The sequence below is a fragment of the Ranitomeya variabilis genome, chromosome 7 (genome assembly GCF_051348905.1).
Source record: "Ranitomeya variabilis isolate aRanVar5 chromosome 7, aRanVar5.hap1, whole genome shotgun sequence".
Lineage (NCBI taxonomy): Eukaryota > Metazoa > Chordata > Amphibia > Anura > Dendrobatidae > Ranitomeya > Ranitomeya variabilis.
Window position 1 is genome coordinate 161,007,355 of NC_135238.1, and position 26,888 is coordinate 161,034,242.

The 26,888-nt window shown below is 43.0% G+C and overlaps 1 protein-coding gene across 2 annotated transcripts in view; it reads right to left on the bottom strand.

Annotated features, from left to right (window-relative positions):
• LOC143784206 (voltage-gated delayed rectifier potassium channel KCNH8-like) overlaps nucleotides 1–26,888 on the bottom strand; it is a 730,833-nt gene that overhangs the window by 428,966 nt on the left and 274,979 nt on the right. The gene's annotated exons all lie outside the window — the stretch shown is intronic.

Genomic DNA, 26,888 nt, shown 5'->3' on the forward strand with positions numbered 1-26,888 from the left:
AGACTTGTGTTATACAATGCACCTTTAGTAACGGCTGGACCTTATATTCCAATTCAAGACCTGTAATACCAGACACAACTGGTTCCAGTACAGAATAATGTCCGGTAAGCAACGTCTTTTAAGACACTGAGCCCCTTTACACCATTGGTGATTGTAGCTGCTGAGAGTTGGACCACCGAGGATCTATGGGCTATTAAATTAAAAAAATCTTCTATACTCCTTTAAATTGTTATCTAAAAAGTCTCATTTATGTTGCAGCAGGTGATGAAAATATTCAGAATTGTGAGCATGAAACCACAGAGGTGAATTGGACAGTATGTAGCGCTGTTCATGAGCCCCATGCAGGAAACTTCTGTTCCATATATTATTAATCCTAAGTAATTAAAACTGATTTAACAAAACGTCCCCCTGCACTTCCCTGTAATAAACATTAAATAATCATTAAATTGTGGGCCACCAACTTTTAAAATAGCTAAAGACATACACAAGACAAGGATACTGTTTGGAAGATGATTATATGTTCCCGCCAAACCTTTCCATTTCAGTGTTAGGCTGGGTTCACATCGCGTTAGAGGGGTCCATAAGGTGGACTACATTACACCGCAGCATAATGCGGTGTAACGCAGTCCGTTAGCGCCACCATTATGTCCTATGTCGGACGTATCGCTAGCGCACGCCCACAATGGGGGTGTGTAAACTGTAAAGCGCTGCGGAATATGTTAGCACTATACGGAAATAAAGATTATTATTATTATTATTATTATTATTATTATTATTAAAGGGAATCAGTCAGCAGGTGTTTGCTATGGAGTCTAAGAGCAGCATAAGGTAGAGGCAGAGACCCTGATTACAACGATGTATGTTACTGGGAGTCACACCCACTCTGCTCTTTTGGTGGGTGTGACTGCTAAAGTCATGCCTATTGACAGGCGGCTCTCTGCTGCCTAACTGCGGGGAGCCAGCTGTCAATCAGCATGACATTGGCAGTCACACCCCATTGACAGAGCAGCCTGGAGGAGGAAGAGCTCCTCTGTTGACCTGGTGTAGCTGAATGGCCAGCAGGAGCGGTCAGTGACCGCTTTGAGCTGACCACTGATTGAACAGGCAGGTGGTTGCCTCTGTTAATGACTACCTGCATGTTAGTTTTTAGGCCCATAGTAAATAAATAAAATGGTCCTGCACAACCCCTTTAACCCCTTCATGACCTTGGGATTTTCCGTTTTTCCGTGTTCGTTTTTCGCTCCCCTCCTTCCCAGAGCCATAACTTTTTTATTTTTCTGTCAATTTGGCCATGTGAGGGCTTATTTTTTGCGAGACGAGTTGTACTTTTGAATGACATCATTGGTTTTACCATGTCGTGTACTAGAAAACGGGAAAAAAATTCCAAGTGCGGTGAAATTGCAAAAAAAGTGAAGTCCCACACTTGTTTTTTGTTTGGCTTTTTTGCTAGGTTCACTAAATGCTAAAACTGACCTGCCATTATAATTTTCCAGGTCACTACGAGTTCATAGACACCTAACATGACTAGGTTATTTTTTATCTGTGTTCTGAGCTGGTGTTTTTAATGATACCATTTCGGTGCAGATATGTTCTTTTGATCGCCCGTTATTGCATTTTAATGCAATGTCGCGGCGACCAAAAAAACGTAATTCTGGCGTTTCAATTTTTTTTTCTCGTTACGCCATTTAGCGATCAGGTTAATGCTTTTTTTATTGATAGATCGGGCGATTCTGAACACGGCGATACCAAATATGTGTAGATTTGATTTTTTTTTTATTGCTTTATTTTGATTGGGGCGAAAGGGGGGAAATTTAAACTTTTATATATTTTTTTTTCACATTTTTTTTTACTTTTTTTTAACGTTTGCCATGCTTCTATAGCCTCCATAGGAGGCTAGAAGCTAGCACAACTCGATCGGCTCTGCTACATAGCAGCGATCTGATGTTCGCTGCTATGCAGCAGAATTGCAGGTGTGTGGTGATCGCCGACCACAGGGTGGCGCTCACAGCTGCCAGGGATCAGTAACCATAGAGGTCTCAAGGACCTCTATGGTTACTATTCTGAAGCATCGCCGACCTCCGATCATGTGACGGGGGTCGGCAATGCGATCATTTCCGGCCGCCCGGCCAGAAGCGGTAGTTAAATGCCGCTGTCTGCGTTTGACAGCGGCATTTAACTAGTTAATAGGCGCGAGCAGATCGCGATTCTGCCCGCACCTATTACGGGCACATGTCAGCTGTTCAAAACAGCTGACATGTCCCGGCTTTGATGCGGGCTCACCACGGAGCCCTGCATCAAAGCAGGGGATCTGACCTTCGACGTACTATCCCGTCCGAGGTCAGAAAGGGGTTAAATAATGCAGAAATATAGAAAAATGTTTGTGCATATATAAATAATATGCACACAATATATATTATATATAAATCTAAATATATATATATATATATATATATATATATTTATAATATATATATAATAATAATACATATGCATAGAGAGAAAAAGAGACTCAAGTATGTACGAGATCTTAGACAAAATGGCTAAAGAGTAAAACTGTCATCTAAATATTTCTTACCACATAGACACTGCATATAATGCTCACTACTTATAAATCTGCATCCCACGTCCCCTAATTATATGCATTCTGCTAGAAATCCAAAGAATTTATTTCATATTTAATTCTATTGTTTCAATGTTTCCTTACTTAGTGCAACTGTACCTGGATTTACAGAATTTGGGAATGAAATAACAATAGATTATTAAAGATAATTAAGTCAAGTAATTTCCTTGGTCTAGTCTGTCATTAATAACTGCTAGTATGAGGATTTTTGCAGTATAAGACTAGAAATCTTGTGATTATAATAATACTTTGTGAATGATAATTAGTGTCATTATCTCCCATGGAGCTATACTGTGTTTGCTGCTTATAAAAGTACAAAAAAAATAGTTTTAAGAGTTGGACATAAAAAAAACCTTTAACCAAGCAGAGATTTTGATCGAGGATAGGAGGTAGACTAAGCCAAAAGGTCCCTTATTGTTCACTCTCTGTATTTTGCTGTCTATTAGGCTGAGATTTTAGCTGAGCAAATGTGATAAACTATTAGTTTGAGAGTCTAAATTTTTTTAAAAATGCACTGCCTACATCAGAGGTGTAACTAAGTTTTTAAAAACCCAGGGCAAGAATTCAGTTTGGCGCCCCCTCAAGCTGTTTGAGTAGTTGTCATGTGACCAATTTATTCCTTATTCTATCAATGTTCTATGAAAAACTGAGAAAATCAGGAGAAAAAGCTGTTGACAGGTGACCATAAGTATAAAAATCGCATATGAGTGAAATGTCCATATAGTGATTGCTGGAACCAGCAAGTAGAGCTGCATCCTGGTAGTGAGTCTATTCCATGCTGTTAGGATTGGCTACAGAGCTTCATTTTATGATTAAAGGGCTTGTCCAGATTTGAAATGACAGTCTGCTGTTTCTCTAGGTGACTGCAGTCTTCTGATTTCTCACAGCGCATGCACTGCACTCTTTTAGAGATCTCCCTTGCCAGTGGCAAGAGTGGACAGTCATGTGAGCAGAAGTATGCGATTTGTATATTTCTGGTAACATTCTGACCAGTAGTGTCGAGCCTCATTTTCATTGAGCAAGGCCACACATAACAGCACAAGGATCCATCACTAGAACCAACAGCAGTACAAAAATACATCACTAGAACCTCCATTAGTACAGAAATAGAGCATCACAACCTTCATCAATATAGAAATACATCACCAAAACCACACAGCAATTTATCATCAGAACCACCAGTACAGAAATATATCCATATAACCCCCATCAGTATAAATTCACAGCATCAAAACCCTCGTCAGTACAGGAATGCATTACATGAGCTTCCATCAGTACAGGAATACATCAACCAAACTGTGATCAGTACATGAATATATCACTAGGACCACCATCATTACATGAATTCAGCACCAAAACCAACATCAGTACATGGTATCAATTGTAATGTCAGGTCAGACCCATATGCATTTGCATAACATGAACCTATAACTTAGAGTAAGTTTTTAACAATGGTAAGGAGATACTGGGAGTTGTTGCTATCAGTCATCATTAGACTTGGCACCATAGAGGAACCACAGTACTGATGACGAGAATTAGTTAGTATCACAAATTTACATGCAGGTATAGATGATGTTGTCTCTGATTAGAGTCATTCTCTTTCTTTTCTTCATCTCGTCTAGATGCCATGATGACTTTTCACAGCCACAGCTCGTCTCTGCAAACTTCCATATTCTCTGGTCTTCTGCAGCACATCCACACACAATACCCTTAAAAATACCAGTGTCATTATAATGATCCTGAATAAAAATATCTGTCCTGTGCTGTGCCCCTGAATAAATAATTGCTTCTTATTGTGTTCCCTGCACAAAATATGACCCACACACTATCCCTGTAATGGTACATGCCCTCCACACTGCCCTCTCCTCTCCATACTGGGCTTCATGTTCACACTGTCTTGTCACACTGTTCCCCTGTACTACCCAGTCTCTATACTGTGTTTCCTCATCACTCTCCCCTTACTCAACATATTGTCCCCTCCTTGCTGTGACCTCACACTGTCCCCCATGCTGTTCTCTCTCCTTACTGCCCCCACACTACCCAGTCTCTAATCTGTACCCATCATATTTTTTCACATCCTATACTTTCTCCTCAAGCTATTTCCCTCATTATTTTGCTGACACATACTCCAGCTCCCTATACTGTTTCTGCACTTATGCCCCACTTCTCATACTGTGTCTGCATCCATCTTTCCCCTCATTATTTATATTATATCTGTATACATTCCCCCTTTGCTCCCCATAATGTATCTGCACCCATCCCACCCATGGCTCCCATTACTGTGATCTCACATTTATTCCCTCACTCACCATACTGTCCTCAAATTTCCATTTAGCCATAGTCGCTAAAGAGAGTGTAAATATATATGGCCTCAATAAGACTAATTATTATTGGCCATTGTAAATTGGCCCATAGATGAAAAATAAGATGTGCCATCATCCAGATATTATTATTTATTATTATTTTAATCTGAATACACCATAATGGTTTGCAGACGTCATGAGAATACATTTATCCCATAGAACAAAATTATGATCAAAAGATGAGAAAACCTGAATAGTAAGGGGATCGATCTTGAAAATGCCATACATTGAGGCATCAAAGGTTAGTTTAATAAGCAGGTAGTGTGTCAAATTTTTCTGCAAAAAAAGAAGAAGACAATATATCCCAAATATTAGGCTAGAGAGGTCAATTATCTCTAGTAATTAAAACAATAGAGAGTCCCATGAGCAGGGACATATACAAATCCTATATTAACTAGCCGAGAGATGTACAACTCGTATGTTAGTTACTAAAGTATGTAACTAAAGTTTTAATCCTCTTAATATATTGCAGTCATCATATTATATAGCACTGTGTACTTACAATTGCTCATTTTGCCTTTCTACCCAGATAATTCTTCTCTCTTCTCTGGTGTATGTAGAAACAGGATGTCTCTTGTCCCTGCATTTATCATTCCCCTCATCAACTCCTGACCAAGGTTCTTCCTCCTTTCCCTGCCAGGGACTTTTGCAGTGACTTATGACTCATACATGGAAAATTGACTTCCTATTTCTACATAGAGCTTAGAAGGATTCAGCTAGTCAGTTTTTAATCATAGACCTAATGGAAAACTGAAAAATGAATTGGGTAGAAAGGCAAAATGAGCAATTGTAAGTACACAGTGCTATATAATATGATGATTGCAATATATTTGGATTAGAAACATTTTAATGGGAGGGTTTCTTTAAAGAAGTACCGAAACAATATTTTGGACATACAATGATGAGTCAATAGCAATATTCTAACACTATAATTTGTTTAATCCCAGCTCATATGCATCCATACATGTTGAACCTTTCATTACACAGTAGTCGAACATAATCTAGTATCACGACTGGTTCCTGTCAGTTATAAAACACTGATGCTAGTATTTTTTACATTTATAAGTATCAGCAGTATAGTGATAACGTGGATGAGCCGTTACAGTGATTCGATGTCACTATTCCCTGAGTCACACTGACTTTCTCTGTGACTGCTGAGTATATAATCTCCTGTGTATGCTATGTTGCCTCCTTCTTGTAAGTAGACGCGGATAAAAACATACAGTTCACATGAAGGATGCAGGACACAGCACTGTGAAGTGTGCATCACATAGATTATACAGGAAATTCTGCAGAGTGAGTTAGGGGAGTCTCAATTACTGAAAGTCTTCAATTTTATGTCAATGAGCTCCATCACTTCTATTCTTACAGGGTTTCAATTAAGTATGGAAGTGATCACTTACCCATGTATATTCATATATATATTTAGAGCTAACAGCACATCAGAGCTGAACTTCGTCTCATTACAAACACTTTGCAGTTGGCCTTAACTATACCCCCTCTCACTACATGGGTTGCCTGTGAGATGGAAGCTGAAGAAGTGTTAGTTGTAGTCATCCACAGCTCTGCTGCTGAGCTGACAGCACTGTGAGAGGTGAGATACAACTGCAGATGTGTGTTTAAGGAGATATAGCTCAGCTCTGGTGTACTGTGGTAGTTGCAATCACACACAGCTGTGCTGTGAGATCAAGGCTGTCAGTCACTACCAGCTGGTAAGGCCTCCTTTCATTTAAAATAATAGCCTGGACTTGAGGCTGATTCTCAGGGAGATCAGTGTTTGACTGATAGCCAGAACAACTTATTTCCATATAAGAAAAACATAGATTTCTCTCAAATAAGACGTTGGACTGCAGATTGTTCGGCTTCCTTTGATCTATATGCCCATATTGATGACTTAGGAAGGGTGATCCTACAGTCAATTTCCCTTTAAAGAGTTTCTATTATGTAGGGAATATATCCCATATAAGAAGAATAAGGGATACCTTTATGATCCCTGGCCATTTGACTGCTGGAACCCCAACTGATCCATCATCTGAATGGAAAAGCATGCACACCTGCACACCTCCACACCATTCATTCTCTATGTGACTGCCATAGCCAAACGCTATATAAAGCTGCTACACAAATCACATTGGAGAGGTAAAAGTAGCCCACAATTGGCACAATCGCTAAAAAAAAGGGTTTTAGCCTCTTATTTATTCTTAAACTGAGCAGTTATATACAGCATAGCTCCATCTATAGTGCAGTAGCTGCCACTGAGATTATTCCTATTCATTAGAGCAGGGATGGGGAACCTCAGGCCCCCGGGCCATTTACGGCCCTCGATGACCTTTTATCAGGCCCTCAGGCAGATTCTCAGGAACCGCATTCTTGGTCAGGGAGGTGTATTTTGATTGCCACCAGCTCATTAGTTTCTTCTTGCTCTGTTAGCACACACACACCTCACTACTGAACACTGAAGGGCATGCAATGAAAGATTACGTCCTGACACCAATACCAGAGCCAGGATGCACTTTATGGGCGGAGTTTGTACGGCCCCCGAAGGATCGTATAAATATCCAAATGGCCCTTGGTAGAAAAAAGATTCTCCACCCCTGCATTAGAGTATTCATTTGGATCAGCAGTACCCAGCAGAAACCACTACACAGCTGACTGAACTGTGCTGTGCAGCCTACAGCTGCTAACATCTGACAACTGACACTCAGAAGAGATGATTAATGTGGGTGCCAGACATCAGACACCCACCGATCATATATTGACGACTTATCCCAGGTCTTCAGTATAAAAGTAGTGGAGAAACCCTTTAATGCATGCAAATTGATGTTAGAACTCCCCTAGAAATTTGTGTTAATATTTTTATATTCATCAATAAAATATTAAGCAAAGGCAAATATTAAGTTTCACATTCAAAATAAAGACAAAAAACATTGGGTCATCTTTCCAGAATATGTCTTCAGAATTGGCTTAAACAAGTTTCTTGTTCAGTTTATTGATTATAATGACCGAGCCGTCATTTTAGAAAATGTTATCTAAATTTTTTAGTTTCCTGGCTAAAGTTTGCCCAAACCATTAAGGCCTGTCCCTAGAAAACCAGGACAGATGGAAGTGATATTTTATAGGACACATATGGTGCAGAATTTCCTCTGAAATAAATCCCTTGAGAAGTAAATGGTTTAGATCTGTTATTACCAGAAGTTTCAACAGCTAGGCTTACATTCACAGCGAAATAAAGAGATACTGGGGACATGACAACGAGTGATTCTTGTGTCCTGACTACTCTGTTTTACACTTTCATTGGTGGCATACGGAACAGCATTACCAATTCAGGTTATTAACGAAACGGGGAACTGCACCACCAAGACAGGTGATCAAACTTGGGTTATTCAGTTTGGAAAAGTGAAGGCTTAGTTTAGGGGTTATCATATTGCAATGTACAAATATATTAGGGTACAGGTATTGTTAAATGGGGTACCTAGGCTTTTCACAAAAGTCTGCAGTTTCTATGTGACTGCAGACCAGTGAATCTGTAGTGACTAGTGATGAGTGAATATACTCGTTACTCGAGATTTCCCGAGCACACTCGGGTGACCGAGTATTTTTTAGTGCTCGGAGATTCAGTTTTCATCACCTCATCTGAATGATTTACATCTCTTAGCCAGCTTGATTACATGTGGGGATTCCCTAGCAACCAGACAACCCCCACATGTACTTATGCTGGCTAACAGATCATTCAGCTGCGGCGATGAAAACTAAATCTCCGAGCACTAAAAAATACTCGGAGGTCACCCGAGCGTGCTCGAGAAATCTCAAGTAACGAGTATATTCACTCATCACTAGTAGTGACCCAGTGGAGAGTGTGTCCTTCCTTTTAACCCCTTCATGACCCAGCCTATTTTGGCCTTAATGACCTTGCCGTTTTTTGCAATTCTGACCAGTGTCCCTTTATGAGGTAATAACTCAGGAACGCTTCAACGGATCCTAGCGATTCTGAGATTGTTTTTTCGTGACATATTGGGCTTCATGTTAGTGGTAAATTTAGGTCGATAATTTCTGAGTTTATTTGTGAAAAAAATGGAAATTTGGCGAAAATTTTGAAAATTTCGCAATTTTCACATTTTTAATTTTTATTCTGTTAAACCAGAGAGTTATGTGACACAAAATAGTTAATAAATAACATTTCCCACATGTCTACTTTACATCAGCACAATTTTGGAAACAATTTTTTTTTTTTCTAGGAAGTTATAAGGGTTAAAATTTGACCAGTGATTTCTCATTTTTACAACAAAATTTAAAAAAACCATTTTTTTAGGGACCACCTCACATTTGAAGTCAGTTTGAGGGTTCTATATGGCTGAAAATACCCCAAAGTGACACCATTCTAAAAACTGCACCCCTCAAGGTGCTCAAAACCACATTCAAGAAATGTATTAACCCTTCAGGTGTTTCACAGCAGCAGAAGCAACATGGAAGGAAAAAATGAACATTTAACTTTTTAGTCACAAAAATGATCTTTTAGCAACAATTTTTTTATTTTCCCAAGGGTAAAAGGAGAAACTGGACCACGAACGATGTTGTCCAATTTGTCCTGAGTACGCTGATACCTCATATGTGGGGGTAAACCACTGTTTGGGCATACGGCAGGGCTTGGAAGGAAAGGAGCGCCATTTGACTTTTTGAATGAAAAATTGGCTCCAATCTTTAGCGGACACCATGTCGCGTTTGGAGAGCCCCCGTGTGCCTAAACATTGGAGCTCCCCCACAAGTGACCCCATTTTGGAAACTAGACCCCCCAAGGAACTTATCTAGAAGCATAGTGAGCACTTTAAACCCCCAGGTGCTTCACAAATTGATCCGTAAAAATGAAACAGTACTTTTTTTTCACAAAAAAATTATTTTAGCCTCAATTTTTTCATTTTCACATGGGCAACAGGATAAAATGGATCCTAAAATTTGTTGGACAATTTCTCCTGAGTACACTGATACCTCACATGTGGGGGTAAACCACTGTTTGGGCACATGGTAAGGCTCGGAAGGGAAGGAGCGCCATTTGACTTTTTGAATGAAAAATTATCTCCATCGCTAGCAGAGACCATGTCACGTTTGGAGAGCCCCTGTGTGCCTAAACATTGGAGCGCTCCCACAAGTGACCCCATTTTGGAAACTAGACCCCCCAAGGAACTTATCTAGAAGCATAGTGAGAACTTTAAACTCTCAGGTGCTTCACAAATTGATCCGTAAAAATGAAAAAGTACTTTTTTTTCACACAAAATTTCTTTTAGCCTCAATTTTTTCATTTTCACATGGGCAACAGGATAAAATGGATCCTAAAATTTGTTGGGTAATTTCTGCTGAGTACGCCGATACCTCATATGTGGGGGTAAACCACTGTTTGGGTGCACGGCAAGGCTCGGAAGGGGAGGCGTGCCATTTGACTTTTTGAATGGAAAATTAGCTCCAATCGTTAGCGGACACCATGTCGCGTTTGGAGAGCCCCTGTGTGCCTAAACATTGGAGCTCCCCTACAAGTGACCCCATTTTGGAAACTAGACCCCCCAAGGAACTTATCTAGATGCATAGTGAGCACTTATAACCCCCAGGTGCTTCACAGAAGTTTATAACGCAGAGCCGTGAAAATAAAAAATAATTTTTCTTTCCTCAAAAATGATTTTTAGCCCAGGATTTTTTAATTTTCCAAGGGTAATAGGAGAAATTGGACCCCAAATGTTGTTGTCCAGTTTGTCCTGAGTACGATGATACCCCATATGTGGGGGTAAACTGTTGTGAATTTGCTTTTTGCTCCCTCTAGTGGTTACTAGTTTTTTGACTCTGGTTTTTCTGTCATTCCTTTTATCCGCACCTGGGTCGTTAGTTAGGGGTGTTGCTATATAAGCTCCCTGGACCTTCAGTTCAATGCCTGGCAACGTAGTTATCAGAGCTAGTCTGCTGTGCTCTTGTCTACTGATCCTGGTTCCAGTTATATCAGCTAAGTCTGCCTTTTGCTTTTTGCTATTTGTTTTGGTTTTGTATTTTTGTCCAGCTTGTTCCAAATCTATATCCTGACCTTTGCTGGAAGCTCTAGGGGGCTGGTGTTCTCCCCCCGGACCGTTAGACGGTTCGGGGGTTCTTGAATTTCCAGTGTGGATTTTGATAGGGTTTTTGTTGACCATATAAGTTACCTTTCTTTATTCTGCTATCAGTAAGCGGGCCTCTCTGTGCTAAACCTGGTTCATTTCTGTGTTTGTCATTTCCTCTTACCTCACCGTCATTATTTGTGGGGGGCTTCTATCCAGCTTTGGGGTCCCCTTCTCTGGAGGCAAGAAAGGTCTTTGTTTTCCTCTACTAGGGGTAGCTAGATTCTCCGGCTGGCGCGTGTCATCTAGAATCAACGTAGGAATGATCCCCGGCTACTTCTAGTGTTGGCGTTAGGAGTAGATATATGGTCAACCCAGTTACCACTGCCCTATGAGCTGGATTTTTGTATTCTGCAGACTTCCACGTTCCTCTGAGACCCTCGCCATTGGGGTCATAACAGTTTGCCAGGCCAGTATTAAATGTTTAATGCATTGCAGAAGAGGGATTATAAGAAAGAAGATTCTGAGTTTTTTTTTTTCTCCTTCCCCTTTACCTCAGAGTGGCTATGCTTTCTGCAGACATGAATGTCCAGACCTTGATTACAAGTGTGGACCAGCTGGCTACTCGTGTGCAGGGCATACAAGACTATGTTATCAGAAATCCTAGGTCAGAACCTAAAATACCGATTCCTGAACTGTTTTCCGGAGACAGGTTTAAGTTTAGGAATTTCGTGAATAATTGTAAATTGTTTTTGTCCCTGAGACCCTGTTCATCAGGAGATTCTGCTCAGCAAGTAAAAATTGTTATTTCGTTCTTACGGGGCGACCCTCAGGATTGGGCTTTTTCGCTGGCGCCAGGAGATCCGGCATTGGCTGATCTTGATGCGTTTTTTCTGGCGCTCGGTTTACTTTATGAGGAACCCAATCTTGAGATTCAGGCAGAAAAGGCCTTGCTGTCTATGTCTCAGGGGCAGGACGAGGCTGAAGTGTATTGCCAAAAATTTCGGAAATGGTCCGTGCTGACACATTGGAACGAGTGTGCACTGGCCGCTAATTTTAGAAATGGCCTTTCTGAAGCCATTAAGAATGTTATGGTGGGTTTTCCCATTCCCACAGGTCTGAATGATACTATGGCACTGGCTATTCAAATTGACCGGCGGTTGCGGGAGCGCAAAACCGCAAATTCCCTCATGGTGTTGTCTGAACAGACACCTAATTCGGTGCAATGTGATAGAAAAACCGCAAATTCCCTCATGGTGTTGTCTGAACAGACACCTGATTTAATGCAATGTGATAGAATCCTGACTAGAAATGAGCGGAAAATTCATAGACGCCGGAATGGCTTGTGCTACTACTGTGGTGATTCTACACATGTTATCTCAGCATGCTCTAAACGTATAGCTAAGGTTGTTAGTCCTGTCACCGTTGGTAATTTGCAACCTAAATTTATTCTGTCTGTAACTTTGATTTGCTCACTGTCATCTTATCCTGTCATGGCGTTTGTAGATTCAGGTGCTGCCCTGAGTCTCATGGATCTCTCATTTGCTAAGCGCTGTGGATTTACTCTTGAACCATTAGAAAATCCTATTCCTCTTAGGGGTATTGATGCTACACCATTGGCAGCAAATAAACCGCAGTATTGGACTCAGGTTACCATGTGCATGACTCCTGAACACCGGGAGGTGATACGTTTCCTGGTTTTACATAAAATGCATGATTTGGTCGTTTTAGGGCTGCCATGGTTACAGACCCATAATCCAGTCCTGGACTGGAAGGCTATGTCAGTCTCAAGTTGGGGCTGTCGTGGTATTCATGAGGATTCCCTGCCTGTGTCTATTGCTTCTTCTACGCCTTCGGAAGTTCCGGAGTATTTGTCTGATTATCAGGATGTCTTCAGTGAGTCTGAGTCCAGTGCACTGCCTCCTCATAGGGACTGTGACTGTGCTATAGATTTGATCCCAGGCAGTAAATTTCCTAAGGGAAGACTGTTTAATCTGTCGGTACCTGAACATACCGCTATGCGTTCATATATCAAGGAGTCTCTGGAAAAAGGACATATTCGTCCGTCTTCTTCCCCTCTTGGTGCGGGATTCTTTTTTGTGGCAAAAAAAGGACGGATCTTTGAGACCTTGTATTGATTATCGGCTTTTAAATAAGATCACTGTCAAATTTCAGTATCCTTTACCGCTGTTGTCTGACTTGTTTGCCCGGATTAAGGGTGCCAAGTGGTTCACCAAGATAGACCTTCGTGGTGCGTACAACCTTGTGCGCATTAAGCAAGGTGATGAATGGAAAACCGCATTCAATACGCCCGAAGGTCATTTTGAGTACTTGGTGATGCCTTTTGGGCTCTCCAATGCGCCTTCAGTTTTTCAGTCCTTTATGCATGACATTTTCCGGAAGTATCTGGATAAATTTTTGATTGTTTATCTGGATGATATTTTGGTTTTTTCTGATAATTGGGATTCGCATGTGGAGCAGGTCAGGTTGGTCTTTAAAATTTTGCGTGAAAATTCTTTGTTTGTCAAGGGCTCAAAGTGTCTCTTTGGTGTACAGAAGGTTCCCTTTTTGGGGTTCATTTTTTCCCCTTCTGCTGTGGAGATGGACCCAGTCAAGGTCCGAGCTATTCTTGATTGGACTCAGCCCTCGTCAGTTAAGAGTCTTCAGAAGTTCTTGGGCTTCGCTAACTTCTACCGTCGTTTTATCGCTAATTTTTCTAGCATTGTGAAACCTTTGACGGATATGACCAAGAAGGGCTCCGATGTAGCTAACTGGGCTCCTGCTGCCGTGGAGGCTTTCCAGGAGTTGAAACGCCGGTTTACTTCGGCGCCTGTTTTGTGCCAGCCTGACGTCTCACTTCCCTTTCAGGTTGAGGTGGATGCTTCGGAGATTGGGGCAGGGGCCGTTTTGTCGCAGAGAGGCCCTGGTTGCTCTGTTATGAAGCCTTGTGCCTTTTTCTCTAGGAAATTTTCGCCTGCCGAGCGAAATTATGATGTGGGCAATCGGGAGTTGTTGGCCATGAAATGGGCATTTGAGGAGTGGCGTCATTGGCTCGAGGGTGCTAAGCATCGTGTGGTGGTCTTGACTGATCACAAAAATCTGATGTATCTCGAGTCTGCTAAACGCCTTAATCCGAGACAGGCCCGCTGGTCATTGTTTTTCTCCCGCTTTGATTTTGTTGTCTCGTATTTACCAGGTTCAAAGAATGTGAAGGCCGATGCTCTTTCTAGGAGCTTTGTGCCTGATGCTCCTGGAGTCGCTGATCCTGTTGGTATTCTTAAAGATGGAGTTATCTTGTCAGCTATTTCTCCGGATCTGCGACGTGTGTTGCAGAGATTTCAGGCTGATAGGCCTGAGTCTTGTCCACCTGACAGACTGTTTGTCCCGGATAAGTGGACCAGCAGAGTCATTTCCGAGGTTCATTTCTCGGTGTTGGCAGGTCACCCGGGAATTTTTGGCACCAGAGATCTGGTGGCCAGGTCCTTTTGGTGGCCTTCCTTGTCAAGGGATGTGCGGTCATTTGTGCAGTCCTGTGGGACTTGTGCTCGAGCTAAGCCTTGCTGTTCTCGTGCCAGCGGTTTGCTCTTGCCCTTGCCTGTCCCGAAGAGACCTTGGACACATATCTCCATGGATTTCATTTCTGATCTTCCGCTATCTCAGGGCATGTCCGTTATCTGGGTGATATGTGATCGCTTCTCCAAGATGGTCCATTTGGTTCCTTTGCCTAAGCTGCCTTCCTCTTCCGATCTGGTTCCTGTATTTTTCCAGCACGTGGTTCGTTTGCACGGCATCCCTGAGAATATTGTGTCAGACAGAGGATCCCAGTTCGTTTCCAGGTTCTGGCGATCCTTTTGTAGTAGGATGGGCATTGATTTGTCGTTTTCGTCTGCTTTCCATCCTCAGACTAATGGACAGACGGAGCGAACCAATCAGACTTTGGAGGCTTATTTGAGGTGTTTTGTCTCTGCTGATCAGGACGATTGGGTGACATTCTTGCCGTTGGCTGAGTTTGCCCTTAATAATCGGGCTAGTTCCGCCACCTTGGTTTCGCCTTTTTTCTGCAACTCTGGTTTCCATCCTCGCTTTTCTTCGGGTCATGTGGAGCCTTCTGACTGTCCTGGGGTGGATTCTGTGGTGGATAGGTTGCAGCAGATCTGGAATCATGTGGTGGACAACTTGAAGTTGTCACAGGAGAAGGCTCAGCGCTTTGCCAACCGCCGCCGCGGTGTGGGTCCCCGACTACGCGTTGGGGATTTGGTGTGGCTTTCTTCCCGCTTTGTTCCTATGAAGGTCTCCTCTCCCAAATTTAAACCTCGTTTTATTGGGCCTTACAAGATATTGGAAATCCTTAATCCTGTATCTTTTCGTCTGGATCTTCCTGTGTCGTTTGCTATTCACAATGTATTTCATAGGTCCTTGTTGCGGTGGTACATTGTGCCTGTAGTTCCTTCTGCTGAGCCTCCTGCTCCGGTGTTGGTTGAGGGCGAGTTGGAGTACGTGGTGGAGAAGATCTTGGATTCTCGCCTCTCCAGGCGGAGGCTTCAGTACCTGGTCAAGTGGAAGGGCTATGGTCAGGAGGACAATTCCTGGGTGGTCGCCTCTGATGTTCATGCGGCCGATTTAGTTCGTGCCTTTCATGCCGCTCATCCTGATCACCCTGGTGGTCGTGGTGAGGGTTCGGTGACCCCTCACTGAGGGGGGGGTACTGTTGTGAATTTGCTTTTTGCTCCCTCTAGTGGTTACTAGTTTTTTGACTCTGGTTTTTCTGTCATTCCTTTTATCCGCACCTGGGTCGTTAGTTAGGGGTGTTGCTATATAAGCTCCCTGGACCTTCAGTTCAATGCCTGGCAACGTAGTTATCAGAGCTAGTCTGCTGTGCTCTTGTCTACTGATCCTGGTTCCAGTTATATCAGCTAAGTCTGCCTTTTGCTTTTTGCTATTTGTTTTGGTTTTGTATTTTTGTCCAGCTTGTTCCAAATCTATATCCTGACCTTTGCTGGAAGCTCTAGGGGGCTGGTGTTCTCCCCCCGGACCGTTAGACGGTTCGGGGGTTCTTGAATTTCCAGTGTGGATTTTGATAGGGTTTTTGTTGACCATATAAGTTACCTTTCTTTATTCTGCTATCAGTAAGCGGGCCTCTCTGTGCTAAACCTGGTTCATTTCTGTGTTTGTCATTTCCTCTTACCTCACCGCCATTATTTGTGGGGGGCTTCTATCCAGCTTTGGGGTCCCCTTCTCTGGAGGCAAGAAAGGTCTTTGTTTTCCTCTACTAGGGGTAGCTAGATTCTCCGGCTGGCGCGTGTCATCTAGAATCAACGTAGGAATGATCCCCGGCTACTTCTAGTGTTGGCGTTAGGAGTAGATATATGGTCAACCCAGTTACCACTGCCCTATGAGCTGGATTTTTGTATTCTGCAGACTTCCACGTTCCTCTGAGACCCTCGCCATTGGGGTCATAACAGTAAACCACTGTTTGGGCACACGGCAGGGCTCGGAAGGGAAGGCACGCCATTTGGCTTTTTGAATGGAAAATTAGTTCCAATCATTAGCGGACACCATGTCACGTTTGGAGAGCCCCTGTGTGCCTAAACATTGGAGCTCCCGCACAAGTGACCCCATTTTGGAAACTAGACCTCCCAAGGAACTAATCTAGATGTGTGGTGAGCACTTTGAACCCCCAAGTGCTTCGCAGAAGTTTATAACGCAGAGCCGTGAAAATAATAAATGTGTTTCCTTTCCTCAAAAATATTTTTTTAGCCCAGAATTTTTTATTTTTGCAAGGGTAACAGGAGAAATTGGACCCCAAAAGTTGTTGTCCAGTTTCTCCTGAGTATGCTGATACCCCATATGTGGGGGTAAACCACTGTTTGGGCACATGCCGGGGCTCGGAAGGGAAGTAGTGACATTTTGGAATGCAGACTTTGATGGAATGGTCTGCGGGCGTCACGTTGCATTTGCAGAGCCCCTGATGTGCCTAAGCAGTAGAAACACCCCACAAGTGACCCCATTTTGGAAACTAGACCCCCCAAGGAACTTATCTAAATGTGTGATGAGCACGTTCAACCCCCAAGTGCTTCACAGAAGTTTACAACGCAGAGCCGTGAAAATAAAAAATCATTTTTCTTTCCTCAAAAAAGATGTTTTAGCAAGCAATTTTTTATTTTCACAAGGGTAACAGGAGAAATTGGGCCCCAATGTTTGTTGCCCAGTTTGTTGTGAGTACAGTGATACCCCATATGTGGGGGTAAACCACTGTTTGGGCGCACGTCAGGGCTCGGAAGGGAAGTAGTGACATTTGAAATGCAGACTTTGATGGAATGGTCTGCGGGCGTCACGTTGCATTTGCAGAGCCCCTGATGTGCCTAAAAAGTAGAAACACCCCACAAGTGACCCCATTTTGGAAACTAGACCCCCCAAGGAACTTATCTAGATGTGTGATGAGCACGTTCAACCCCCAAGTGCTTCACAGAAGTTTACAACGCAGAGCCGTGAAAATAAAAAATCATTCTTCTTTCCTCAAAAATTATGTCTTAGCAAGTAATTTTTTTATTTTTGCAAGGGTAACAGGAGAAATTGGACCCCAACAGTTGTTGCCCAGTTTGTCCTGAGTACGCTGGTACCCCAAATGTGGGGGTAAACCACTGTTTGGGCACACGTCGGGGCTTGGAAGGGAGGGAGCACCATTTGACTTTTTGAATGCAAGATTGGCTGGAATCAATGGTGGCGCCATGTTGCGTTTGGAGACCCCTGATGTGCCTAAACAGTGGAAACCCCTCAATTCTAACTTCAACACTAACCCCAACACACCCCTAATCCTAATCCCAACTGTAGCCATAACCCTAATCCCAACCCTAACCCCAACACACCCCTAACCACAACCCTAACCCCAACACACCCGTAACCCTAATTCCAACCCTAACCCTAATCCCAACCCTAACCCTAATCCCAACCCTAACCACAACTGTAACCCCAACACACCCCTAACCCTATCCGTAACCCTAACCACAAGCCTAATCTTAACCCTATTTCCAACCCTAGCCCTAATTCCAACCCTAACTCTAAGGGTATGTGCCCACGTAGCGGATTCGTGTGAGATTTTTCCGCACGACTTTTGAAAAATCTGTAAGTAAAAGGCACTGCGTTTTACCTGCGGATTTACAGCAGATTTCCAGTGTTTTTTTGTGCGGATTTCACCTGCGGATTCCTATTGAGGAACAGGTGTAAAACGCTGCGGAATCCGCACATAGAATTGACATGCTGTGGAAAATACAACGCAGCGTTTCTGCACGGAATTTTCCGCACCATGGGCACAGCGGATTTGGTTTTCCATAGGTGTACACGGTACTGTAAACCTGATGGAAAACTGCTACGAATTCGCAGCGGCCAATCCGCTGCGGATCCGCGGCCAATCCGCTGCGGATCCGCGGCCAATCCGCTGCGGATCCGCGGCCAATCCACTGAGGATCCGCAGCCAAATCCGCACATGCCATAACCCTAACCCTACCCCTAACCCTACCCGTAACCCTAACCCTAGTTCTAACCCTAACCCTAGTGGAAAAAAAAATATATATATATTTTCTTTATTTTATTATTGTCCCTATCTATGGGGGTGATAAAGGGGGGGGTTTATTTATTATTTTTTTTATTTTGATCGCTGTGGTAGAACCTACCACAGCGATCAAAATGTTCTTGTAAGGAATCTGCCGGCGGGCGTACTGAGCATGCGCCCGCCATTTTGGAAGATGGCGGCGCCCAGCGAGGAGCCGGCCGGACACCGGGAGGATCGGTAAGTATGAAGGGGTGGTGGGGGGGTGATCGGACCACAGGGGGGGTGATCGGACCACAGGGGGGAGCGGACAGCAGGACGGGGGAGCCGGCAGGCGGACGGAGGGGACCGGACCCCATAACGGAGGACTGGGGGGGCGATCGGTGGGTGTGGGGGGGGTCACTAAAGTATTTCCAGCCATGGCCGATGATATTGCAGCATCAGCCATGGCTGGATTGTAATATTTCACCTGTTTTTTAGGTGAAATATTACAAATCGCTCTGATTGGCAGTTTCACTTTCAACAGCCAATCAGAGCGATCCTAGCCACGGGGGGGTGAAGCCACCCCCCCTGGGCTGAAGCACCACTCCCCCTGTCTCTGCAGATCGGGTAAAATGGGAGTTAACCCCTTCACCCGATCTGCAGGGACGCGATCATTCCATGACGCCACATAGGCGTCATGGGTCGGATTGGCACGGGTTTTCATGACGCCTATGTGGCGTCATGGGTCGGGAAGGGGTTAAGTAATCCAGCATTGTGAGTAGCTTCTGTACACTGCAGCTTACTCTCTAACTGCCCTTCTACATTATCCCCTGCATTTGTAAGCTGAAATTCTCCATTTCTAGTCACCTCCATTTTAGATGTAATGCATTTTTCATTTGCGGTGTTCTGGCGTCATTTAATGGTGAAAGTGTATAATGACTCATAATTATTGTTTTGTAAGCATATGAGATGTGAATCCGGTGTCCTATTGGTCAGCTCCTAGTCACATGGTCAATAGGAGGAGCCATTTTCCAAGTCTAGACTGTTCTTTAGTCTGCTCAGGAAGAGCAGAACACACATGGAGGCTGTTTTCACTACAAGATCTCCTGCAGGCCTAAAAGCCTGGGTTCCCTCTAAAACCTCCACAGACATCATTCTAAAGTCTTTCTGACAGGAATCACCTCAGTTTTTTACATTCACCTATGAGTGACATCATTATAAAGTCTTTCTGACTGGAATTACCTCAGTTTTTACACTCACCTATAAGTACTTGTGCACATGCCGTGACACACTGTGGAGCTAACCCCAAGTACAGGTCTATAACCTCTAATTGCTGCATCTACCTCCTTCTGTAAACTACCAAAAGACACTGTCGAGTGCTCTTACAGCTCCAGACCCCAATCACATCTCAGCATCTAAGTGTGAACTGTAATTGCTGTCGACTATCCATGAGAGACTGTTCCTTATTTGTTCCAAGTTATAATTCCCATTCCTGCTGAAGTAAAAGCAACTGTTATCCCCAAGACCGGTGTGTGTCATAATTCCTTCGGCTGCGTGTGCCGGCACCACGACTACTCAGTCATGTGACCACAAATATGTGACATGCACATACCTCCCAACCATCCCGGATCCCGCGGGACTGTCCTGATTTTGACAGTCAGCCCCGGGATCCCAGGAGGGACATTAGTTGTCCCGCACTACGTGCCTAGGGCGGGGACAATGCAGGGGGCGGCACCTGAGTAACTTAGGTTTGTGGCTGTTTTTTTTTTTTTTTTAATAAAAGCTGGGTCTCCTCCCGAAAGACCCCCCGCCCCCTGTACGGCGCTGCCACGCTGAGGGAGAGAGCCAGCAGCGATCAAGATGAAAGGTCAGCAACAGCGACTCAGTATACCTCCTGTGTGTGCACGGAGCTCCGGCGTCTCCTGCTCTTATCTGGTATCCCGGCAGAGAAGGAGAGACGGGGGACGTGCCGGGACAGTGCAGAGCTGTGAGCAGCCGGAGAAACTGAAGAGCTGCACATGGACAGATCAGCCGCCCCTGCACCACAGAGGAGATTGTGTGTGTGTGTGTGTGTGTGATGGCTAGGTGTGTGTGTGATGGCTGCGTGTGTGTGTGTGATGGCTGCGTGTGTGTGTGATGGCTAGGTGTGTGTGTGATGGCTGCGTGTGTGTGTGATGGCTGGGTGTGTGTGATGGCTGCGTGTGAGTGTGATGGCTGCGTGTGTGTGTGTGATGTCTGCATGTGTGTGTGATGGCTACGTGTGTGTGTGATGGCTGCGTGTGTGATGCATTTGTGTCAAAGCTGCATGTGTTTGTGAGCTGCGTTTGTGATACTGCGTGTGTGTGTGATACTGCGTGTGTGTGTGATGCTGCATGTATGTGAGCTGCGTGCGTGTGTGAGCTGTGTGTGTGCTGCGTGTGTGTGAGCCGTGTGTGTGAGCTGTGTGTGTGAGCTGCGTGTCTGTGTGTGAGCTGCGTGCCTGTATGTCATTATACAGTATGGAGAACTGTGGCCATTATACAGTATGGAGCATCATGTGCGGTCATTATACAGTATGGAGCATCATGTGCAGCCATTATACAGTATGCAGCATCATGTGCGGTCATTATACAGTATGCAGCATCATGTGTGGCCATTATACAGTATGGAGCACTGTGTGGCCATATTTTTTTGTTTATAATTGTATATGAAACAGTGTGATCAGCAGTGCTAAATGGGTGTGATTGGGACGTGGATATGGGTGTGACTAATTATGAATGGGTGTGGTTAGAGGCGTGGCCTAAAATTTGGCACGGCGCGCTTTGCGCGCCGCAAACTTTGTCCCTCTTTTCCGTCTTCAAAAGTTGGGAGGTATGCATGCATACTTCTGGCCACATTCTGACTAGACATGCCCGACCTACCTGAATACAAGTGAATTTAGAGAGGCCGGACACATCTAGTTGGAATGTGGCTGGGATTATACATATCACGTACTTATGGTCACAAGACCACTTGGTGTTGCCGCCAGCACTGAAGAATATTCACAATGTGCGTTGCACGTGTTGTCAAGATTCACAAGTCTGCAGTTAGATAGAGTGACTGCAGATTTTTGTGAAAAGCCTGGACAACCCTTTTAAAGAACATTTTTACACCTACGCCTGCAATGGTGTCAAGTGGGTATTCTCTACGTCCAAGGGTAAAAAGTTTAAATATAATCACAGGTGATGATTCTTTACTGTAAGAGCTGAGATTATGGAAAGATCTGCCACATGACGTTGTAATGGTTGATCCACTACAAAAGTTCAAGAAGAGTCTGGATGCCTTTTTGAAAAAATATAACATTACAGGTTGTGGATACTATGTTCTTTAATGGGGCATTGATCCAGGGAAATAGTCTGCTTGTCACATGTGCAGTTGGGAAGGATTTTTTTTCCCTAATATGAGGCTTTTAGTGTCTGCCACGCCCCATTGGGTTTTTGTCTTCCTCTGGATCAACATGTTCGGCTATAGGTAGAGATGAGTGAACCCGAACTTATTAAAAGTTTGGGGTTTGTACTGGACAGTTAAAAGTCGGTTTTTGGCGTTTAGGACTGAACACTTAGTCTGTTATAATGTTCGGAGTATCGGGGGAAGTCTGACAAGATTCGGGTCCCAATTGTTTTCAATGGGGCTCAGGTTCTGTTTAAAGTTCGGGTGCAGTTCTGGTTCAAATCGAACTTTGGAATAAAGTTCGAGTCGGGTACCAGAACCCAAACTTCCATGGGTACGCTCATTCCTAGCTATAGGTTGAACTCCATGGACTTATGTCTACCTTCAACCTTAAAAACTATGAAACTATGAGTTCTAATCAAACAATAGCAACTTTTCTTTTTCATTCCGTTCTTGATAATTTGACAACTACAAATTTCAGAAGCTTTTGATTTTTTCCCAGAAACTAAAATGAAATAACAGAAACTTTTTTTGCTATAATTATCAGTACAAAGCTGCTAATGATGCCTCTGCCATGACTAGACTGCTGATTAAAGCACGCACATGAAAGTGTACAAGTCTCTAGATATCTATTCATCACAGCGGATTGTGAGTATAGACCTGAATAATGGTTCAGAAAATTTCGATTGTCTATAAATTTCAATGTTTTGGATTAAGTAAAAAGTCATATTAATTGAAATCTCAAAGCCTGGAAAACTGAAATGTGAACTCTTGTGACTGATATCGACAACTTGGCTTTTCTGAGACAGTTTAGATTTATTTAACAGAATATTTCATGAAGACAGGTTCACCTGGATCTAACCAACTTAGAAAAAGAAGCAGAAGGCCCAGAGGTACAACTATCAGAAAAACGTAAATCACAGCCTGTAGGTTGGGATTTTTTAAGTTGTACAAAGCTGGTATCTTCATTAAATATTGCGCACCAGATACCAAAGTAATCTGTTCAGCAAAATAGAAATTTCAAGTCTGGTCTCACAGACTAAAATGTAAAGAATGGGAAAATGGATAACTTAAAAAAGAGAATGGCTGAGTATGAAAGTATATATACACCTTAGATAGCTCATCACTGAATGATTTATTGCTTACAGCTACAGTATCTTCCCCTATACATATGAACATGCACATCATGTGGAGAGTTGGGTGCGAGTAGCCACCAGACATAAGAACTGAGTGTTTGAATTTAATCTGCCAGATCTTTCTCCCCCCAACATCTACTTTAGGGCCCATACTCATCAGCTTAAATAAAATCGATCCGATGTTGTTCCTGAAAAGTAGGACAAGTGTCATGTAAGTGTCATGCAAGTACAATGTGATTTTTCTCACATGGCATCCGTATGACATCCATATACAATGCGTATGCAAACCGTATGCAATGTGGTTTTAATATCAGCTTTTACATACAGTGACTGTTTATGTAATTTCAAGCTAAACTAACAAAACAATCTTAGATACAGATATAGATGGATAGATAGATAGATAATAGATTGATAGATCTCATTGAGATATATAATCATTGCAGTGCGTGTGTAGCTTACTGTACATGTACTTCCGAGTAGCTAATAGTTAAATAACTAAAAGAACAAAATGTCATGGGGTCCCCCCTAATTTTTCTTAACCAGCTGAGGGAAAGCCCACAGCTGGGGACTGATGTTTATAGTCTTGAAAGTGGGTAATACACATGGAGCTTCCCAGGCTATTAATATCATCTCACAGCTGTATGCTTAGCATTTACTAGTTATAAACAATGAGTGACCCTAAAAACTGATGTGGAATCCCACTATAATTAACAACCAGCAAAGGCTTGACAGACAGCCTGGGAAGGGGCTATGGATATTGGCCCCCTCCCAGACTAAGAAAATCAGCCCTCAGCTGCCCCAGAAGTGGCACATCCATTAGATACGCCAATTCTGGCTCTTAACCTCTGCTCTGCCCATATGCCCTAGTCCGGTGGCAAGTGAGGTAAAAGTATTGTATTTGATGTCAGCTTTGTAATGTCAGAACACATCAAACCCAGGGGTTAGTAATGGATAGGCATTTATAAGACACCCCCATCACTAACCCTATAGTCAAATGTAATAAAAGACACACAGAAAAAGTCATTTAATTAAAAGAAACACACAAAGTCCTTTATTTGAAATGAAAATTCCCCATCCCTCTTTTACCTATTTATTACTGTAAAAATAAAACAATAATAAAATACCATATTCCACACCTATCCGCAGATAATCCCTATGTGATGCTGTCCCATAAAGAACTCCATCTCTGCTACTTCCGGATGGTTTGTTGAGCATAATGCAACCGCTCAGCAAGCCAGCCGAAACATAGGAGCGCATCCGATCTGAGTTGAGAAAAAAAAATCACAGATGAACGCAGAATCATTGACTAACATTATTCAGAGTGCAATTCAATTTTTTAGCGGATTGCAATCGTCTGTTGTAAATGCAGATGAGTACAAGCTCAAAGGGTATGTGCACACGTTGCGGATTTTGCTGCGGATCTGCAGCGTTTCTGCAGCTGTGGGTCCGCAGCAGTTTCCCATGAGCTTACAGTTCAATGTAAACCTATGGGAAACCGAAAAAGCTGTGCACATGCTGCGGAAAAAAACGCGCGGGAACGCAGGGGTTTACAATCCGCAGCATGTCACTTCTTTGTACGGAATCGCGGCGATTCTGCACACATAAGAATGCATTGATCCGCTTACTTCCTGCATGGGGCTATGCATACCATGCGGGAAGTAAGCGGATCATGTGCAGATGGTACCCGGGGTGGAGGAGAGGAGACTCTCCTCCAGGCCCTGGGAACCATATTTGTGTAACAAAAAGAATTAAAATAAAAAATAATGATATACTCACCTCTCAGCGCTGCACGCGGCCGTCCGGTCGCAGGGTTGCTATGCGAGCAGGACCTGCGATGACGTCGCGGTCACATGACCGTTACATCACGAAGGTCCTTCTCACGTAGCATCTTTGGAACCGGACCACCGCGTGCAGCGCCGAGGAGATCGGGACGTCGGAGGGTGAATATAACCATTTTTTTATTATTTTTAACATTACTATTGATGCTGCATATGCAGCATCAATAGTAAAACAAGTGCAGGAGTAAACCCGCAGCGGAAACTGCAAGACAAACCGCAATAAATCTGCAGGGATAACCGCAGCGGTTTTGCCCTGCAGATTTATCAAATCCGCTGTGGGAGAACCCGCAGAGGACCCTTCCTACGTGTGCACATAGCCTTAGAGGAACAATCAAGAGACATAAAGTTCTTTGTGAGCTGTTATCTGAATCAGAAAGTAAAGCGTATATGACCATACAGCATAAAAACTCTTTCTGGAGCAGCCTGATATTTGTCCGAGTACATGTATTCTGTGGTCAATTCTGGATTGGAACAAATTTCTGCAAGCAACAGGACAATAGACCATGCAAATGATATTTGTATGCTATGCATAATTGGAGTAGAAGCAGGCAACTGGAGAACTTTGATCTTCTGTCAGCATGATCGCCTAATGCCAACCCTGTTGAGCCCTAGTGGGATGAGTAATAAGGGAAAAAGCTTTCTCCCAGTCAGGAAGAGCTGTCATGGGTGGAAAATCTCTTGAATATACTCTCTTGAGCATTTTCAAAAAGTGACAGAACACCAAGCACCAGTAGAATTGTAATCACTATAAATGAGAAATCTTCTAGTGAATGTAAAGCTTGATGAATATTAACAAGAATCTGTATTTATAAAGTACCAATATATTCTGCACAGCATGTAACATTATATTACATTATGTATCAAACTACCAATTTACCAGTGAAGACACCAGTCCAAAGAATTTGTCAAAAATTTCTTTTGTCACACGTTACAGGAGGAAAACACTTTCTTTGGACTAAATGTTTGTTCTTTAGCTTAGTGACTTGTTTTGTGCACTCTGTTCATTCAATTGTTTCAGTATGCACCTATGGGCAGATGAGATAATCTGTCCATAGAATCACACGTGGGTTGATAATTCTATTTTAGCATTATACATTTTAAGGTCAGACAAACATTGAATACTTATGATAAAGGGAATCGGTCAGTAGGTACCACCCTCCTAAGCCATCTATATGGACATGTGGGTAATAGAAAGTTGAATAAAATAATACCTTGATATCTGCGATCCAATGTCCTATTCTCAAGACTTTCACTTTTTTCTTACTATGTAAATTAGCTGTTAAAATCTACAGTTAGGTCCAGGAATATTTGGACAGTGACACAAGTTTTGTCATTTTAGCTGTTTTCCCCAGGATAAAGTATTTCACTGTGAAACGCGCGTTGGGTGCGGTGGGCTCCTGAAGACCTATCTGTAAGATGCATAAGTGCAATACTAATTAAGTACTTATTTATTGCTCAATAATATACAGGGTGGGCCATTTATATGGATACACCTGGGTGGGCCATTTATTATTGTTATTTTTTATTATTATTATTTATTTATATAGCACCATTGATTCCATGGTTACATACAAATTACAGATATCACTTACAGTAAGCAATCTAACAATCACAGACTGATACAGAGGGGCGAGGACCCTGCCCTTGTGGGCTTTCATTCTACAGTATCAACCGTGTGCGTCATTTTGCAGAATTTAGTGTAAAAATAGCAACAAGTAAATCACTTAAAAACTCAAAATGATGAACTGAAGCCAATAAATCCACAGCATGGTTTCTCTTATAAAAAAATATAAGGAAATACTGAAGTCTTCCCATATCTTTGTGTGAGCTCACACATCTCACTCCTAAAAGGAACATTGTCTTAACATCAAAACTACCCTCAGAAGTTGCCAGCCAGTTGTAATTTCTCCCAGGTATTGTAGGT